This window comes from Geotrypetes seraphini, chromosome 3 (genome assembly GCF_902459505.1).
Source record: "Geotrypetes seraphini chromosome 3, aGeoSer1.1, whole genome shotgun sequence".
NCBI classification, from domain to species: domain Eukaryota; kingdom Metazoa; phylum Chordata; class Amphibia; order Gymnophiona; family Dermophiidae; genus Geotrypetes; species Geotrypetes seraphini.
In genome coordinates, this window is record NC_047086.1 from 131848529 (window position 1) to 131869328 (window position 20800).

A 20800-nucleotide genomic window follows, 5' to 3' on the forward strand; every position below is an offset into this window, starting at 1 on the left:
TCCCACAGCAAAAATTCCCTGTACCTGGCTTCCCCAAAATTTGGGACACTCCACTTCAGTTGCTGCAAACCTACCTTCAAACTCCTCTGACAGCTGCAGAGAGCAAGATTCTTACTGCTATTCCCTCCCAGGGTTTTCTTCAGGGTAAGGCTAGAAGCCTTCTCCACCAATTGAAGAGCACTTCAACAGCAACTGATATGACACCCAAACAGAAAACCTTTGTTTTACCCTCAAAAATTAACATTATGCCTCACAGGTGCCCTAGCTGGTACATCAATGCAGACAACTAGAAAGAAAATGGAAAAAAAGTAGTAAGACTCCACAAGAACAGCATGGAGAACACTACACCAAAAATACAAACAAAAAAGCTGAAATAAAAAAGAAAGACATACAACACAAAGCAAGTAGGAGAAGGATCCCAAGACACAAAAAAGCTATTCCAGTTACTAAAAGAACTCACAGACACCACACCATATCTGACCAATAACAACTCCCCCCTCCCTCAGCCACCGTATTAGCCACATTCTTCAAAAATAAGATCAAGTTTCAAGTTTCAAGTTTATTAAGTCTTGATGAATCGCCTATATAATTTGCTAGGTGATGTACAATAAAAATAACATGTATTAATAAATGAAACAAGTACAATGTTAAAAATGACATAAAAACAAATATGTTGTATAGAAAAGAAACATACTTATACAAACTAATCAAAAACCTAAATTCACAATAATGTGAGGGTAAAACATACAAGACATGTGAGGCTAAATAGGGAAATAGTTACAATTTTGATAGAAGAGAAGAAGAAACATAAAAGGGAAAAACAAAAGGTGGGTAAGAGGTGGCTGTTTTTTTTTTTTTTTAAAAAGAAAAAAAACCGAAAATGTATATAAGATTGTCAATTTTTACTACTCATAATAACCATACGCATCTTTGAAAAGAAAAGTTTTTAGCATTTTTTTAAACTGAGTTAGGTCTTTTAGTTCTCTGATGTGTTGGGGTAAAAGATTCCATGATTGAGGGGCATTAACTGAGAACATATCCTGTCTTCTGGTTCCTATCATTTTAATAGATGGAACTGTAAGAAGATTAGTTGAGGAAGAACGAAGTGAGCGTGTCGTACTATAAGGAATAAGCCATCTGTTAATGAATTGGGGTTCATTGTAATTTAAAGCTTTGAACACCAAAAGCAACAATTTAAAGGTGAATCGATGACTTATAGGAAGCCAATGGGATTTAACTAACAGCGGAGTAACGTGGTCGTATTTTTTTGCTTTGTGGATTAATTTCACGGCGGTGTTTTGTATGAGCTGCAGCCTTCTTTTTTCTTTTAGAGTAATATTAATGAGAAGAGAATTGCAATAGTCTAGTTTAGTCATAATGAGGGAATGAATGAGAATGTTGATTGCTTCTGGTTCTAAGAATTTAGTTAGTGATCGGATCAAACGAAGTTTGTAGAAACAAGATCTAACTATATTGTTTATATGCTCATGGTAAGAAAACTTATCGTCGATCAAAAGATCGCAAATATCAGAGCCACATTTAATGGCACACTTACTCACCTAGAAGAAATCTCAACTTCCCCCACAGAAAAAGAATCGATAGCAGCAGACAGAATCTGGCACCACTTCTCACCTATACAATGGTCAGACTTCAACAAACTATATAATAAATACAATCACGCAGCCTGTGAACATAACCACTGCCCACCATACGTATGGAAAACCTCCAGTACGCTATTCCGCACTCTGCTCTTACAATGGATACAAACAGGTGGCCAGTTCCCACAAGGCGCGATCACACCGTCCCACGCTATGCCTTAGAAAAAGTTTGCCTGCATGCCTTTTGCAGAGCCTGTTCAAGCTGGGTGTGGGGAGGCCAATACTAGCCCCCATTGGCTGCCTCATGGGGGCTTGTCGGGTACGTCATCTCCTCCTCCTCGAAAGCTCTGCGACTTTCCCTTCCACTTTCTAGGTTGCCATTTGAGAGCTATTGGCCTTCGGTGACTTACAGCGCCCTCCCCCCCTTGCTGGTGCTAAAATAACCTTGTTCAGATAAGAGGGTGAGACTCTCACCTAACGACACAGAAACGACAAAAGTTACTCTGCCGTGGGAAACCATCTTAAAAGTCCTCTTGAAACTCCATATTCCTTATACTTTAATCAGTGGATAGATTGTGCTCAGAGACATGGAGGAAAAAGGGGACAGAAAGTCCCCGAAAAGCCTCACCACCCAATCATTGCAAAACTTCCACCTTAACACACTTTTATATGTGCATGACTTGAAAGATTGTATTATTGAAAAAAACACTTATCTTTTGTGTATAGTTCTTTGGCCTCGACGTGCCACATTTCAAAATTTCTTCAGGAAACCAAATGGTAACAGCGAAAGACTCTTAAGTCTTCCAAAATGGGTGTCATTCTCTGGTCTAGCTTGCAATTCAGCTTTCAATGAACTTTCGATATCTGATAGCTGAATTGCAAGCTAGACCAGAGACTGACACCCATTTTGGAAGACTTAAAAGTCTTTCGCTGTTACCATTTGGCTTCCTGAAGAAATTTTGAAATGTGGCACGTCGAGGCCAAAGAACTATGCACAAAAGATAAGTGCTTTTTCAATAATACAATCTTTCAAGTCATGCACATATAAAAGTGTGTTAAGGTGGAAGTTTTGCAATGATTGGGTGGTGAGATTTTTTGGGGACTTTCTGTCCCTTTTTTCCTCCATGTTTCTGAGCACAATCTATCCACTGATTAAAGTATAAGGAATATGGAGTTTCAAGAGGACTTTTAAGAAGTTACAGCAATTACACTAGCATGTTTTTTTATTTTCTTGAATCTTTTCACGCTGTTTGATTTTTGAAGTTATTTTCCTCCTGTGTAGTTTTGACTTAGTAGGAAACCATCTAGCAATTCCAAAAGGTGTTCAGTAACTGGCACTGGGTCTTGAGAGCCCGCAGTGTAGGATTGGGGAGGGCTGCTGTCAAAAGTACTATTTAAGCAATTCCTAAGACTTTTTTGTTTGTTTTGTTAAGTGAGCAGCTGGTAGAAAGAGGAGGAGGGGGTTGGGCCACAGTCATCACTACTTGATTTGCTTTAATTTTTTTTATTTTTTTTTAATTTTATTTCTTTATTAATTTTCAATTTAAATCAAGCTAACCACTTGTACAGAAAGCAATAGTCATAATAACAAATAATCATGTGGTAATTTAACATCCAATAAGAAAACATTATTTAACTATTTAAGCTCAAGTCCTCCTATAGGATCCAAGATTTTAAATTAGCGAAAAATTAAAATTACAGAAATTATTTTTGCAAGATGCTCAAATCAGAAGCACTGAAAAATGAGGTTTCTTAATTATATTTAGGGTTCAAGATAATCCTCCATCCAGACAAGACATAGCTATGAAAGTTGTATTTAACAGAACGGTAACACACTATACATTTACATGGATATCTCAAATAAAAAGTTGCCCCCAGAGAAGTAACCCCAGGTTTCAAGAGAAGAAATTCACGGCGACGCTTCTGTGTTTCCCTAGTAAGCCTTACTGGGTCAGACCAATGGTCCATCAAGCCCAGTAGCCCGTTCTCACAGTGGCTAATCCAAGTCACTAGTACCTGGCCACAACCCAAGATGTAGCAATATTCCATGCTACCGATACAGGGCAAGCAGTGGCTTCCCCCGTGTCTTTCTCAGTAACAGACTATGGACTTTTCCTCCAGGAAATTGTCCAAACCTTTCTTAAAACCAGCTGTGCTATCCGCTGTTACCACATCCTCTGGAAATGCGTTCCAGAGTTTAAATATTCTCTGAATGAAAAAAAATTTCCTCCAATTGGCTTTAAAAGTATTACCCTGTAACTTCATCGAGTGTCCCTTAGTCTTTGTAATTTTTGACGGAGTAAAATTCAATCCACTTGTACCCATTCTACTCCACTCAGAATTTTACTTCAATCGTATCTCCCCTCAGCTGTCTCTTTTCCTAGCTGAAGAGAACCTAACCGTTTTAGTCTTTCCTCATATGAGAGAAGTTCCATCCCCTTTACCATCTTGGTTGTTCTTCTTTGAACCTTTTTTAGCGCCACTATATCTTTCTTGAGATAAGGAGACCAGAATTAAATGCAATACTCCAGATGAGGTCGCACCATGGAATGATACAGGGGCATTATAACATTCTTAGTCTTGTTAACCATCCCTTGCACCATGGAATGATACAGGGGCATTATAACATTCTTAGTCTTGTTAACCATCCCTTTTTAAATAATTTCTAACAACCTGTTTATTTTCTTGGCCACTGCCACACATTGGGTAGAAGATTTCATCGTATTGTCTACGATGACACCCAGGTCCTTTTCTTGGGCGATAATCTCCAAGGTGGACTCTAGCATCCAGTAACTGTGATTCAGGTTATTCTTCCCAATGTGCATCACTTTGCATTTGTCCATATTAAATTTCATCTGCCATTTGGATGCCCAGTCTTCCAATTTCCTAAGGTCCGCCTGCAATTTTTCACAATCCGCATGCGTTTTAACAACTTTGAACAATTTAGTGTCATCTGCAAATTTAATCACCTCACTCGTTGTTTCAATTTCCAGATCATTTATAAATAAGTTAAATAGCACCGGTCCTAGTACAGACCCCTATGGCACTCCACTGTTTACTCTCCTCCATTGAGAAAAGTAACCATTTAACCCTACCCTCTGTTTTCTATCCGAAAACTAATTCCTAATCCACAACTGAACTTTGCCACCTATCCCATGACACTTTAATTTTCTCAGGAGCCTCTCATGAGGAACTTTATCAAATTATTTTCCCTGGAAAAGCGGAGACTTAGAGGGGATATGATAGAAACTTACAAGATCTTGAAGGGTATAGAGAAGGTAGAGAGGGACAGATTCTTCAGACCGGCGGGGGCAACAAAAACTAGAGGGAATTCGGAAAAATTGAAGGGAGAGATTCAGAACAAATGCCAGGAAGTTCTTCTTCACTCACAGGGTGGTGGACACCTGGAACGCGCTTCCAGAGGATGTGGTAGAGCAGAGTACGATTTTGGGTTTCAAAATGGGACTGAACAAGTTCCTGAAGGAAAAGGGGATTGAAGGGTACAATTAGTGGGGTACTATACAATACAAATGCTTTAGAGTAATAGATCACTTACAAGTCATTGACCTGGGGGGCCGCCGCGGGAGCGGACTATTGGGCATGATGGACCTATGGTCTGACTCAGCAGAGGCGATGCTTATGTTCTTTCTAAAAATCTAGATACACTATATCAACCGGCTCCCCTTTATCCACATGTTTATTCACACCTTCAAAGAAGTCAAACAAATTGGTGAGGCAAGATCTCCCTCGGCTGAACCCATGCTGACTCCGTCTCATTAAATGTTTGTCTACGTGTTCCACAATTTTATTTTTTATAATCGTTTATACCATTTTGCCCGGAAACCGAAGTGAGGCTTACTGGTCTGTAATTTCCCAGATCTCCCCTGGAGCCCTTTTTAAAAATTGGCGTAACATTGCCCACCCTCCAATCTTCAGGTACTACAGACGATTTTAGCGACAGGTTACAGATCACTAACAGCAGGTCAGCAATTTCATTTTTTTAGTTCTTTTAATACCCTGGGATGTATATCATCCAGTCCTGGCAATTTATCTTTGTTGTTTGTTTTGAATTTTAAAATAAAAGTAAAAAAGAAATACAAATGCAAATGAAGAAGTAAAGTTTCGAGTTTAATACAATTTTGATTGCCTATCGTGATTTCTAGGTGATGTACAATAAAAAAGGGGATATATACAGTGGACCCTTGGTTGTGAGCAAAATTCATTCCAGAAGCATGCTCGTAAACCAAAGTGCTCGTATTTCAAAGCAAGTTTCCCCATACAAAGTAAGGGAAACTCGAATGATTCATTCCACATCCCAAACCCCCCCCCCCCCTGAGGCCACTGGCGCGCCTCCACCCCACCCCACCCCCAGAAAACGGCTTTGCCTTCCCACCCTATGCCCACGGCCCAAAGCCTTACCTTGAGCAGACAGGACACCAGCACGCAGCACCAACCCACAGGACGTGCCGGTGCCGAAAGAGCCTGCTGTGCCTGCCGCTGATCTCTGCTGGGCTGCTGCGGGGCCTTGAGCATCTGTGCATTGAGAGGGGGGAGGGGAAAGTCCTGTAAGCTCAGGTGAAGACCCCCGAGAATCTCCCTGTCACAGCCAGTACAGCTAAGACCTAAAATGGCTGCTGAAAAAGCACATGGACTCTCTGACTAGAAATTGCCAGCTCTGAAAGGAGCCATGAACTCTGAAAGACACTTCTGCTTTTTCCTAGAAACAGAGAGTGTGGTTATACAGAAAGCAGTTCTGATGAAAAATATAAGCAGGATGATAACTTTATGAAAGTTTTACCAGAGGAAAGACGAACCACGGATAGAAGTGTACAAAAAGGCCAACCACAGAGCCGGAAAACCGTTAGGCCCAGGTGCTCAAAAGAGGAACTTGGTATATTAAAAGGTCATTTAGAGGGAAATGAGGGAGAAGCTTTTGAGAAAAGGCATGGCACAGAATCACTCAATTTATGTTAACCAATCCATAGCTTAATATATGAGATAATGAATATGATTAACCAATGAAAGTGTGAAATGTAACATGCACCAACGTGGGCCAGAGCTGTCAGAATCATATAAAAGAAAGCTCCCTGGACCATAGTTTCAGAACTCATCGGATGTTCTCCATCAGCCTGGCCAGTCTGATGTATGCTCTATCACTCTGTATGCTGTGTGATTTGTTCCTGTAAGCTAGTACTATTTGATTATTAAAACTCATATTATTTGATCAGCGTAAAGAGAGTTGAGTGGTCTATCTGTGAAGGCCTAGGGTCTTCAGCATGCTCAAGGCCTTCTGGCTCTCACTCTCTCCAAGATTCTCATGAGATTCTCAGTTTGACTATATATATATATATATATATATATATATAATCATTTAATAAAAAGCATAAAAACAAATAAGAAAAAGCACAGTTACTTACTGTACCAGGTTTTATCCAGGGACAGCAGACAGCTATTCTCAACATATGGTTGATGTCATCCATGGAGCCTGGATGCGGACAGCTTCGCAAGCAGACTTGCTTGAAGAACTTTTAGAAAGTTCGCAACTGCCACACCACGCATGCGCAAGTGCCTTCCCACCCGACTCAGAGCGCATGTTTCCTCAGTTCAGATAGCTAGCAGAGAAGCCAACCAGGGGAGGTGGGTTGGCTGTGAGAATAGCTGCCTGCTGTCCTTAGATAACACCTGTTATGGTAAGTAACTGTGTTTTATCCTAGGACAAGCAGGCAGTCTATTCTTAACTTATGGGTGACCTCCAAGCTAACCAGAATGGGATGGTGGGAGTGTTGGCAATTCAGGAGAATAAATTTTGTAACACTGCCTGGCCAAAATGGCCATCCTGTCTAAAAAAAGCATTCAGACAATAATGAGAGATGAAAGTATGAACCGAGGACCAAGTGGCAGCTTTACAGATTTCCTCAATAGGAGTAGATCTAAGGAAAGCTACTGATGCTGCCATGGCTCTGACTTTATGGGCTGTGACTCGACTCTGTAGATGCAGTCCAGCTTGAGCATAGCAGAAAGAGATGCAAGCAGCTAACCAGTTGGAGATAATGTGCTTGGAAATCGGATGTCCCAACTTGTTTGGATCAAAAGAGACAAAATGTTGAGGTGCAGATCTGTGTGGCTAAGTTCTTTGCAGGTAGAAAGCCAAATCATGCTTACAATCCAGTCTCCAGAGTATGAAGAGCTGTTTCTCCAGTATGAGAATGAGGATTTTGGAAAAAATACTGGAAGTACAATGGATTGATTGAGATGAAATTCTGAAACCACTTTCGGTAAGAATTTAGGATGAGTACGGAGGACCACCTTGTCATGATGAAATACTGTGAAAGGTGGGGTCTGCAAATAAGCCTTGTAGCTCACTGACCCTGCGAGCAGATGTGAGAGCAATGAGAAAAATCACTTTCCAAGTGAGATATTTAAGATGAGCCAAAGCCATTGGTTCAAAAGGAGGCTTCATCAATTGAGCAAGAACAACATTGAAATCCCAAACCACTGGAGGAGGTTTGAGAGGTGGTTTGACATTGAAAAGACCTTTCATAAATCTGGAAACCACAGGATGAGCAGACAGGGGTTTCCCTTCAATAGGCTGATGAAAAGCAGCAATTGCACTGAGATGGACTCGAATGGATGTGGATTTGAGGCCTGACTGAGACAAATTGAACAGGTAATCCAAAATTGAAGACAAGAAGGTAGATTGAGGCTCCTTGTGATGAATGGTGCACCAAGCAGAAAATCTAGTCCATTTCTGACTGTAGCATTGTCTAGTGGTAGGCTTCCTAGAAGCCTCTAAAATGTCCTGTACAGATTGAGAAAACTTTAGAGTGGCAGTTAAGTTCAGAGGTACCAAGCTGTTAGGTGTAGAGACTGCAGGTTGGGATGAAGTAGAGACCCCTGACTCTGTGTAAGCAGCAAGGGAAAAACTGGTAGAAGTAGTGGCTCTCTACTGCTGAGTTGAAGTAGAAGGGAGTACCAAGGTTGCCTGGGCCATCGAGGAGCTATGAGAATCATGTTGACATGGTCCTGTTTGAGTTTGACAAGTGTCTTGAGTATGAGAGGGAATGGAGGGAACGCAGAGAGAAACTGATTCATCCATTCCAGTAGAAAAGCATCTGCCTCCTGTCGGTGAGGGGAGTATATCCTGGAGCAGAACTGAGGCAGTTTGTTGTTGTGGGGAGACGCAAAGAGATCTTTCTGAGGAGTTCCCCACTGAGAAAAAATGTGATGAAGAGGCGAGGAATTGAGTGTCCATTCGTGAGGTTGTAGAAGACGACTCAATTTGTCTGCCAAACAATTTTTCTCTCCTTGAATATAGACAGCTTTCAGGAAGGTGTTGTGAAGGTTTGCCCAATTCCAAACCTTCAGAGCTTCCTGGCACAGAGGGAGAGATCCTGTTCTTCCCTGCTTGTTGACATAGTGCATGGCAACTTGGTTGTTTGTCTGAATGAGGACTACCTGGTCGTGAAGAAGATGCTGAAAAGCTTTGAGAGCATTGAAAATCGCTCTGAGTTCCAACAGATTGATATGACACTGATGATCCGTGCTGGACCAATGGCCTTGAGTACGGAGACCGTCGAGATGAGCCCCCCAAGCATAGGTCGAAGAATCTGTTGTGAGGACCTTCTGATGAGGGGGCGTTTGAAACAGTAAACCTCTGGAGAGATTGGAAGTAGAGAATGATACGGTGACAAAATTCATCACCGTTCCCGTCCCCATGGATAACCGCGGGAAATAATCCCATGTCATTTTCTAGTGTCTATTTCAGCCTCAGTCCTTCTACACCAGCATTCTTCAAAGCAAAGCTTGCGGGCCAGTGGTTATGGCCATTCATACTCTGATTCTTCCCTCTCTCCTTAAAGAATGCCATGAAGATGGTTTCCCGTGGTTATCCGCGGGGACGGGAATGGTGATGAATTTTGTCACCGTGTCATTCTCTAATTGGAAGAGAGCATCCACCAGTGGAGAGACTGTCTCAACGAAGGAGTCACTCTGATGTGTTGAGAAAGTGGGTCGAAAGCCTGAGCCCACTGAGATGCCAGGGTCCACTGAGGGATTCTGAGGTGAAGTCTGGCAAAAGGAGTCACGTGAGCTGTAGAGGACATGTGACCTAGGAGAACCATCATGTGTCTCACTGACAGTGTAGTGAGGGGTAACACTTTGTAACAAAGGTGAATGAGAGCATCCTGACGCTGCTGAGGAAGAAATGCTCTGAGTTGTACAGTGTCAAAGACAGCTCCGATGAACTGTAGAGTTTGAGAGGGCTGTAGCTGGGACTTGGGAAAGTTGATTTTGAATCCCAAACTTTGAAGGAACCAAACAGTCCATTAGGTCACTAGAATAACCCCTTGGGATGTTGAATCTTTGATGAGCCAGTCGTCCAGGTACGGGAACACCTGTAGACCATGATTCTGCAGAGCTGCTGTTACTACAACTAGGCACTTGGTAAAGACTCTTAGAGACGATGCCAGGTCGAAGGGTAGCACTCTGTATTGGAAATGCATATTTCCCACCCGAAATCTGAGGAACTGTCGAGAGGCAACATGGCTTTACAAAAGGTATATAGTGCCAAACGAACCTGATTGAATTTTTTGATTGGGTGACCGGAGAGCTGGATCGAGGACATATGCTAGATATAATTTACTTAGATTTCAGCAAAGCCTTTGATACAGTTCCTCATAGGAGGCTGTTGAACAAACTTGAAGGGCTGAAGTTAGGACCCAAAGTGGTGAACTGGGTTAGAAACTGGCTGTTGGACAGACGCCAGAGGGTGGTGGTTAATGGAAGTCGCTCAGAGGAAGGAAGGGTGAGTAGTGGAGTCCCTCAGGGTTCGGTGCTGGGGCCAATCCTGTTCAATATGTTTGTGAGTGACATTGCTGAAGGGTTAGAAGGAAAAGTGTGCCTTTTTGCAGATGATACCAAGATTTGTAACAGAGTAGACACCAAAGAGGAAGTGGAAAATATGAAAAAGGATCTGCAAAAGTTAGAGGAATGGTCTAATGCCTGGCAACTAAAATTCAATGCAAAGAAATGCAGAGTAATGCATTTGGGGATTAATAATCGGAAGGAACCGTATATGCTAGGAGGAGAGAAGCTGATATGCACAGATGGGGAGAGGGACCTTGGGGTGATAGTGTCCGAAGATCTAAAGGCGAAAAAATAGTGTGACAAGGCAGTGGCTGCTGCCAGAAGGATGCTGGGCTGTATAGAGAGGCGTAGCCAGTAGAAGGAAGAAGATGTTGATGCCCCTGTACAGGTCATTGGAGTATTGTGTTCAGTTTTGGAGACCGTATCTGGCGAAGGACATAAGAAGACTTGAAGCGGTCCAGAGGAGGTCGACGAAAATGATAGGAGCTTGCGCCAGAAGACATATGAGGAAAGACTGGAAGCCCTGAATATGTATACCCTAGAGGAAAGGAGAGACAGGGGAGATATGATTCAGACGTTCAGATACTTAAAGGGTATTAACATAGAACATAATCTTTTCCAGAGAAAGGAAAATGGTAAAACCAGAGGACATAATTTGAGGTTGAGGGGTGGTAGATTCAAAGGCAATGTTAGGAAATTCTACTTTACGGAGAGGGTGGTGGATGCCTGGAATGCGCTCCCAAGAGAGGTGGTGGAGAGTAAAACTGTGACTGAGTTCAAAGAAGCGTGGGATGAACACAGAGGATCTATAATCAGAAAATAATATTAAAAATTGAACTAAGGCCAGTACTGGCAGACTTGCACAGTCTGTGTCTGTATATGGCCATTTGGTGGAGGATGGGCTGGGGAGGGCTTCAATGGCTTGGAGGGTGTAGATGGGCTGGAGTAGGTTTTAACGGAGATTTTGGCAGTAGGAACCCAAGCACAGAACCGGGTAGAGCTTTGGATTCTTGCCCAGAAATAGCTAAGAAAAAAAAATTTAAATTGAATCAGGTTGGGCAGATTGGATGGACCATTCGTGTCTTTATCTGCCGTCATCTACTATGTTACTATGTTACTATGAGGCTGAGTGAATGGGAATGTGAGTGTAAGCCTCTTTGAGATCTAGAGAACATAACCAATCATTCGGAATTTTTCTTTAACTAAAAATTTGTTGAGTGCTCTGAGATCCAAGATAGGGCGCAGATCGCCCGTCTTCTTCGGAACTAGGAAGTAACGTGAGTAAAAACCCCTGCTCTGCTGTTCCAAGAGAACTTCCTCAATGGCACGGAGATGAAGAAGAGCTTGAGCTTCCTGAAGGGCGGTCTGCGATGGATTTGAAGGATACTCTCTTGGAGGAAATATTACTCTTTGACTTTGAGACATGCTGGTACCTGACCTGAGGGAGGCAGCGAGGCAAGCATTTCATCAGGAGAAGACTTAGCAGATTTGCTCGAGGACCCGCCGAATCAGGAGGGTTTGATTAAGGTCGAGGCCGAGGTAGAAGGTGGAACCCCGGTGAGAAGCTTGACCGGATTCGAGGTCGAGACCAGGGAAAGTGGATCCATACTGCCAAAGAATTTTTCCATCTGAACCCGACGACGTTTGAGGGCTCGAGGTTGAAGAATAGCACAGTGGGCACACGACTCTAGACGATGGTCGGGTCCCAAACACTGAACACACCACCAATGTGGGTCAGTGAGGGAGATTGTGCGCTGGCAACTGCTACACTTCTTGAAGCCTTTGACCGGCTGAGACATAAACGGAAAAATAGCCTCAGCAAGATCGAAGCCTGCAGGCTGAGGCCGCGAGGCAGGCCCCGCCATGACAGAAAAGAAAAATCAAATTAAGTTTAAAAAAAAAATAAAATGCGCAAGAAAATCACAGCAACCCTGTAAAGAAATAAAACACAAGCCACGGTGAGAGAAGGCACGAAGTAGAACTGAGTCTAGCGTAGAGCATCGAAATAGGACTTCTCGGCTCCGCAGAAAACTGAGGAGACTTGCGCCCTGCGTCAGGCGGGAAAGCATTCGCGCATGTGTGGTGCGGCAGTTGCAAACTTTCTAAAAGTTCTTCATGCAAGTCTGCTTGCGAAGCTGTCCATATCTGAGCTCCGTGGATGACGTCACCCATATGTTGATAATAGGCTGTCTGCTTGTCCTGGGATAACAGGTAAATAAATGAGGGTGGGGTGAGCGGGGTGTGGGCATGGCAGGGGCGGGGTGTGGGCAGGACAGGGCCAGGGGTCCCAGTGTACTTGTGTGCCTAGGGGCTCTCGAAGAATTAATCTTGCCCTGTCCACAACTGAACTTTGCCACCTATTCCATGACACTTCAATTTTTGCAGGATCCTCTCATGAGGAACTTTAGCGCTTCTACCGCCGGCTTAGTAAAAGAGGACCAAAATGAATACACTGGATTGTTGGTTTAACATTGCCTCAAAAATGAATGTGACTGTTGGGCAGACTGATCAGACCACACAGGTCTTTTATCTGCTATCATTTATTATGTTACTTTGGATAATAGGGGGAGAGGGAGGGAAAAAGAAGAGAGATATTCTGGAGATCAAGAAGGCAGGACTAGAAGCAGGGCAGGATTAACCAAAAGGCCCAGTAGCACGTGCCTAGGCCCCAAAATGGTCAGGGGGGCCCAATGAAGGAGGGCATCAACATTGTTTTTTCCAAACAGCGATGGGCCCCTCCAGCATCGATCGGCAACGTTGAAACCCCCCCTCCCCAATCGACGGAAAGACAAGCAATTAAAGCAGGTTAAAGCGGGTAAGAAAGGCAACAGGAACTGTAATTTTGCAAGCAGTGCTGCTTGCCCAAAGCTTCCCTCTGACACAGCTTCCTGCTTCCGCCTGGGCACATGGTATGATGGAGTGGGGCGGGGCAGGGGGGCCCAGTGTACTTGTGTGCCTAGGGGCCCTGACTAGAAGTAGAGGCACACTGGATATCAAAGGGGCAGGGAAGAAAAGGTGAGACATACCAGAGATCATAGGGGGAGGGGAAAAAAGGTGAAGAAGCCTAGGACAGTGTTCTTAAACCACCGGTCCACGGACCAGTGCTGGTCCACAGAAATTTCCTACCGGTCCACAGGGCCAGCATGTGCATCAGGCCCAAAACTATGTTCTTCAACTGCTAGTCTGTGGTGCGATCCATGAGTTGTTAATAAGATTATATTATGTGTATATTATGTGTATATATGAAAAATGAATCGAAAAAATAGTGTTACAATTAGGACTATGGGGGTAGGGTCTGGGGTGGAGACTGGGTAGAAATGGGCAGGGTCTGGCCCACGACTTAGCCCAGTGTTCTTCAACCGCTGTCTGCGGACCGAAAGCGGTCCACAACTGTCCTTAGGTGTAAAAAGGTTTAAGAACACTGGCCTAGAAAACCCTGACAGTCGCTATAGGAGCACCAGAATGAGGCTTGGAATGCAATGCGAGAAGCTATAGGAGCCCGCCCCAGAATGAGGCTTGAAATGCACACAGACACAGCTGGCACGTTGCTCGTTGAACAGTGAGCAAAAAACAAAAAACCGCACACGCTGCAAGAAAGTAGCCCAGAAAGCCATAACCGGTTAATGCCAAAATTTTCCGCTGCTAGCATTAAAAATTAGCCTAAGTTGTCTGAAAACCCGCATAACAGGCAACACGGGAAGGGGTGGGTACCAGCAAACTTTGCCGCTGCTTTTGGGGGTGGGATTGAGGAAGTGGCGCGCGCTCTTTGAATGGTCAGAGCTGGAGGAGCCACTTGCGGGTTTTTTTTTTTTGTACTCTTCAGGTAAGAGAGGGTATGTTTGTTGTATGCGGTAGTAGAGCTACTTGGATAATAAAATAGTGTAGCTGCTTTGTGGAGGGTTGTGGCCGTTAAGCACCATAACGCGGGAACTTTCAGACCGTTAGGGGGCGGAGAGGGTGATACATAGGCAGCACTTGAGTGAGTGATGGGATGGGAGAGCAGTCTTAGGGCCACTTCTATTAAACTGCCGCTAGCAGTTTCTAGCGCGGGGAGCCGCGCTGCTCTCGACGCTCATAGAGTTGCTATGAGCGTTGGGAGCAGCGCGGGCCATTCAGCTCGGCTCTCTACGCTAAAAACTGCTAGTGCAATTTAATAGAAGAGGGGGTTAGTCTCTTGAGTCTCATAGGAAACATTCCTTGTGTTTTTTTGTGGTACCGCTTTAAATAGAGCCAAACCGTGTCGTGTATGTCGGACAAACCCCCTCTTTTACGAAACTGCGACAGCAGTTTCTAGCGCGGGGAGATGAGCGTCAGGAGCAGCGCGGGCCATTCAGCAGTTCCCCGCACTAGAAACTGCTATGGCAGTTTCGTAAAAGGAGGCCTAAATCCGCAGAGGGGTCTCCCAAGAAAAAAATATATATATATATTTGGTTACCAGAGCTGCCAAGTTATCCATTCCAGGACCAGGAGACTTTTTGGGTGGTCACTGGTTCTGGTTTTAAACTTACATTCCCATAGCTGTGTAGTATTTGTAGTCCAAGAAATTCAGGAGCAGCCAAAAAGTCTTCCTCCTGGAATGGGTAACTTGGCAGCTCTGAGAAACTATTGTGCCTTGCTCTGTTATCATAGTATCAGTTCCATTAGGGTTATTAACTTTTTAAAGAGAAAAATCAGCCACTTTGCCCCATCCTCCTAGATCTCTTCAGTATGCAGGCAATAAGCTGTGTATTATTGAAGGGATATACAGTACTTTTTACCTTCAGGCAGGAAGCAGTAGAAGAGAATACTTCACTTGCGCTACTGGCAGCCATAAGAATAAGAGTAGTGCTGCCTGGAACAAGAACAGTGAGCAACCACTGGATCCCGTGAGCGGGAATTGCACAGGGAGGTAACAGGCTTGGTGACCTACTGCATAGCTCATCACACAGGACCAGTGGTTCTCATAGCACTAGATTGGTCCAGTCATGCATGGTATGCAGCTCTCGTATTCCTATAAAAGAAGCAAACTTTCAACCTTTAGATACAACCAGGGGCTGATTGCTCTAGAAGATATGGGATACTTTGGTCTTATGGCATGGCTTTTGAGCGTGCAGCGCTAATCTACAATTCGGCTGGCGCTACTTGCTCTCCAGCCCCTTCAGAAAGACCAGTGGTGCAAGTTTATTCGCTGCAGCAGTGGCGTATGTACATCACAAGGGAGCTCTAGTGCCCAATCTCTCTCTTGGGCAAGATAGATTGGTTGCATTCCACTGGAAGGAAGCGCTTTTTCGGCCTTTCTCGGCGGCCCATGGACACGGGAGTTTTCCTCCGTACAGTACATTCCTTCTTGTCGACGGTGGTCTCGGCTTTCCAAGTCCATCAGGAGGTTAGATTGCCTGCATTTCATACAACAGGTTCATAGGGTGAAGATCGGATCTTCCGCAAATTAGATGTCTGGAAGATCTTGCTTCTTTATTTGGAAATGATAACTGAGTTTTGGGCTGTCTGATCACTTTTTTGTTCTCGTTGCTGTGCCTTGCCATGTTGGGCCAGCATTCAAGTCCTCGATCGCTCGATGGATTCGAATGGCCATTTCCGCAAATTACATCACCCGTGGTGCACAACCACCGATTTAGCTTCCAGCACTCTTGGCGTGAAGGGTAGTGTCGTTGTGAGTGGTTTCTAGTGCGATTCATCCCGATGAAATTTGCAGTGCAGCTCTTGGTTCTCTCTTCATACTTTTACCCGGTTTTACCGAATGGATGTGGTGGTGCGTTCTGCTGGTTTTTTTTTTGGGAGGGGGGACCTTGGTTTTGTGGGCAGGCTCTTGATGGAGAAATGACAGATGAGATTAAACACAACTGCAAGCGATGCAATGCAGTTAACATGGGCGACTTCAACTATCTGGGGATAGACTGGAACCTAGGCACCTCCAGCTGTGCTAGAGAGACCAAGTTCCTGGAAACTGTAGGCGATTGCTTCCTGGAACAACTTGTCAAGGAAAATACAAGAGGAAACGCAATTCTGGACCTAATTCTAAAGGGACTGCGAGAACCGGCACAATATGTAGAAGTAGAAGGGACGCTGGGAAACAGCAATCACAATACGATCCGCTTCAACCTGGAAATAGAGGCGAAACATCGGTCTAGAACGATGGCCACGATGCTAAACTTCCGAAAAGGGAATTACGAAGGAATGAGACGCATGGCGGGAAAGAAGAGGATAAACACATAAAAGAAGAGGATAAACACATAAAAGACGCTAGAGCAAGTTTGGTCTCTTTTTAAGGATATAGTAACTGATGCACAAAATCTATATATACTGCGTATCAACAAGGGATCAAAGAGGAAAAATAATAAAGAACTGGCGTGGCTCACTGTAGAGGTAAAGGAAGTGATCAGAGACAAAAAACCCTCATTTAAGGAATGGAAAATGGAAAAAACTGGAATAAGCACACACAACATCATCGCAGGTGCCATAAGGCAGTAAAAAGGGCCAAAAGAGACTACGATGAAAAAATAGCCAAGGAGGCAAAAACTTCAAGCCATTCTTTTGGTATATTAAAGGGAAACGACCCGCGAAGGAAGTGGTGGGACCATTGAATGACCAAGGAATAAAGGGAGCACTAAAGGAGGACAAAGCAATCGCTGACAGACAGAACACGTTTTTTGCGTCTGTATTTACCGAAGCTATAGGATGAGGCTTGAAATGCACACAGACACAGCTGGCACAATGCTCATTGAACAGTGAACAAAAAAACCCACCAACAAACAACAACAAAAAACCGCACTCACTGCAAGAAAGTAGCCCAATAAGCCATAACCGCTAATGCTAAAATTTTCCGTTGCTAGCATTAAAAATTAGCCTAATTTGTCTGGAAACCCGCATAACAGACAACATGGGAAGGGATGGTTACCAGCAAACTTTTCCGCTGCTTCTGGGGGTGGGATTGAGGAAGTGGCGCGCACTCTTTGAATGGTCAGAGCTGGAGGAGCCACTTGCGGTTTTTTTTGTACTCTTCAGGTAAGAGAGGGTATGTTTGTTGTATGCGGTAGTAGAGCTACTTGGATAATAAAATAGTGTAGCTGCTTTGTGGAGGGTTGTGGCCGTTAAGCACCATAACACGGGAACTTTCAGACTGTTAGGGGGTGGAGAGGGTGATATATAGGCAGCACTTCAGTGAGTGATGGGATGGGAGAGCAGTCTTAGGGCCTCTTCTATTAAACTGCTGCTAGCAGTTTCTAGTGTGGGGAGCTGTGCTGCTCTCGACGCTCATAGAGTTCCTATGAGCGTTGGGAGCAGTGCGGGCGGCTCTCTGCACTAAGAACTGCTAGTGCAGTTTAATAGAAGAGGGGGTTAGTCTCTTGAGTCTCATAGGAAACATTCCTTGTGCTTTTTGTGGTACCGTTTTAAATCGAGCCACAGCATACCGGAATCCATCAGGCTATATGCTGGAAGTGAAAACAGGAAACTGACAGGGTTAACGGTCAGTCTAGAACACAGTTCTTCAACAGCCGGTCCGCGGACCGGTGTCGGTCCGCGAAGGATTCAGGACTCCGCCGCAGCAAAAGGTGCCGGCGTCAGCTGACTTGCAACTTCCTGTTGCCGTCGCTATGCCGGCACTCCTGCCTGCCACCACGGACTCCTGCCGCGTATGTCTCCGCACCCCCAGAAAAGCAGCGGCAGGTCTGTGTGCTTTTAACTTCGGCACACAGCTGCCCCTAGGCAATATTTTAGCGCGGTTTCATGAGGCATCCTCGGGGCCTTTAGTAGGCCGGCCCACATCGCATCATCGAAGTGGGCCGGCCTACCAAAGGCCCCGAGGCTGCCTCATGAAACCGCGCTAAAATACTGCTTAGGGGCAGCTGTGTGCCGAAGTTAAAAGCACACAGAGCTGCTGCTAGCCTACATAGAGGGAACATTTTCTGGAGAGGGAAGGGAGAAGGGGTACTCTTGGACAAGGTAGGGGAAGAGGCTACTGCTGACAGGGGAGAAGGGAAAGGGAAGGGATGAGAATTACTGTTGGATAAGGGGAGGAGGAAAGGGAGAAGGGGTATTCCTGGACAAGGGAGGAGAAGGGGCTACTGCTGACAGGGGAGAAGGGAAAGGGAAGGGATGAGAATTACTGTTGGATAAGGGGAGGAGGAAAGGGAGAATGGGTACTCCTGGACAAGGGAGGCGAAGGGGATACTGCTGACAGGGGAGAAGGGAAGGGACGAGAATTACTATTGAATAAGGGGAGGAAGAAAGGGAGAAGGTACTGCTGGACAGGGGAGGAGGAACACTGGAAAGAAACAGTTGGCAGGGAGATTAGAGGAGGGGAAGGAGTCAGGATGGAATGGAGAGATCAGATGAGGGAAAGGGGAGAGACAGAGGAATGACAAGGTAGAGAGAGATTGATGCTGGGAAGGGGGGTCAGATGAAAAATAAGGAAAGAGGGACAAAGATGCTAGATCTGGTGTAGGAGAGAGGGGCATAGAAAGAACGCAGATACCATATGGGAGGGGGAGGGGTGAGGGCAGACAGTGGATGGAAGAGGCAGATGCTGGATTGAAGAGACAGAGGGCAGACGCTGGATGGAAGAGAGTGAAAAGACGATGAAAGCAGAAACCAGAGACGACAAAAGGTAGAAAAAAATAATTTTATTTCTATCTTGTGATTAGAATATATCAGATTTAAAATATGTATCCTGCTAGAGCTGATGTTAGACATAACTGCGGAGTGCAAAGCCCAGGCAGTGCGTCTTTAGCTTCCAGCTGGCTTAGGGCTCAAGTTTAGTTTCAAGTTTAATATATATTTGATTAATCGCTTTGTCAGTATTCAAAGCGATTTACACATAAATTAAAATTACAATATAAAAGAAATTTTAAAATAGTTAAAGACTAACGAGACACAGACAGTTACGACACGAACTGGAAACGAAGGGATAGGTAGGGGAAGAAATTACAATATATTTAAGCAGAGTGGGAAACAAAAATGGAAAACACATATGGATGGGATAAAAATATAATTGAATAAATGTTGTGGAGAGAAGAAACAATTAGTTCCAAGACTTGTAAAATATTATTAAAAGAAACCAATAGTATTAAATTACAAAGGCGTCGTTAAATAAGAAAGTTTTCAGTTTACTTTTGAATTTTTCTAAATTGATTTCTTCTCATAGATAACTGGGGAGAGAATTCCAGGTTTGGGGAGCTGTGACTGAAAAGATATACTGCTGGCGCGTATTTATTATTTTTAGCGAGGGGATCGTTAATAAATGCTGTTCATCTGATCTTAAAGTTCTATTAGAGGAGTAAGGGATTAATAATTTTTTAATAAAAGCCGGAGTTTTAAATAAAAGAGATTTAAATGTGAGTAAGCAAAGTTTGTATATTATTCTGTGGGCCACTGGAAGCCAATGGGCTTCCTTAAGAAGAGGAGTTATATGGTCGAATTTGTTAGCTTTTGAAATAAGCCTAATGGCTGTGTTTTGTATAATCTGTAGACGTTTGATTTCTTTTTGTGCTATACCCTTAAACAAAGCGTTACAGTAATCTAATTTCGAAATAACGAGAGAATGGATGAGAATTTTCAAAGAGTCGGTACTGAATAATTGTGAGATAGAGCGTATTTGTCTAAGTCTAAAGAATGAAGACTTAATGACGCTACTAATGTGGTCATGAAAGGAGAGTTTGTGATCCAGAATTACTCCGAGTATTTTGGTTTTTTGTACAACTTGTAAAGGAAGTCCATTAATAGAGATTGGTAGGATAAGTTTAGGATTATCTTTCCAGGGAAAGAGCAATACATTGGATTTATTGATGTTTAATGCAAGTCGGTTATTGTTTAACCAGTGGTGGATTTTTTCGAGTTTTGTATTGATTAAAGTTATGTCAGAAGAGTTATTAGAGTCTATGGGATGCAGAAGTTGTATGTCGTCGGCATAAGCGAATGTATTGAAGCCGATTGATTGACATAGAGTCAGCAGAGGTGCTAGAAATATATTAAATAAGAGTGGAGATAATATAGAACCTTGAGGAACACCGTGCGTTGTAGAGAAAGTATCAGAAATTGTATTGTTGAAGAAGACAGCTGAAGAACGATTTGAGAAATAAGATTGGAACCAAGATAAGACTTGGTCTGTGATGCCTATTGATTGAAGTCTATATATTAATAAATCATGATCGATCGTGTTAAAAGCCGCCGAGAGGTCTAGAGAGACTAGAAGAACTAACTGATGATGGTCCAAGAAGTAATGGATGGAGGTGGTCATACCGATTAAGGAATGCTCAGTGGAATGGTATTGCCTGAAGCCAGTCTGATTAGGGTGAAGAATGTTAGTTTTTTTGATGAAGTCAGAAATCTGGTTATACACC

At 43.8% G+C, this 20800-nt stretch overlaps 1 protein-coding gene across 2 annotated transcripts in view; it reads left to right on the plus strand.

Moving 5' to 3' along the window:
• The first annotated feature begins 14028 nt into the window (after positions 1-14028).
• Positions 14029-20800, plus strand: part of PBK (PDZ binding kinase) — a 92006-nt gene continuing 85234 nt past the window's right edge. For both annotated transcript variants that reach the window (XM_033935526.1, XM_033935527.1), the window contains exon 1: positions 14029-14166. The gene's annotated coding sequence lies outside the window, so the exon portion shown is untranslated. The remainder of the gene's footprint in view (positions 14167-20800) is intronic.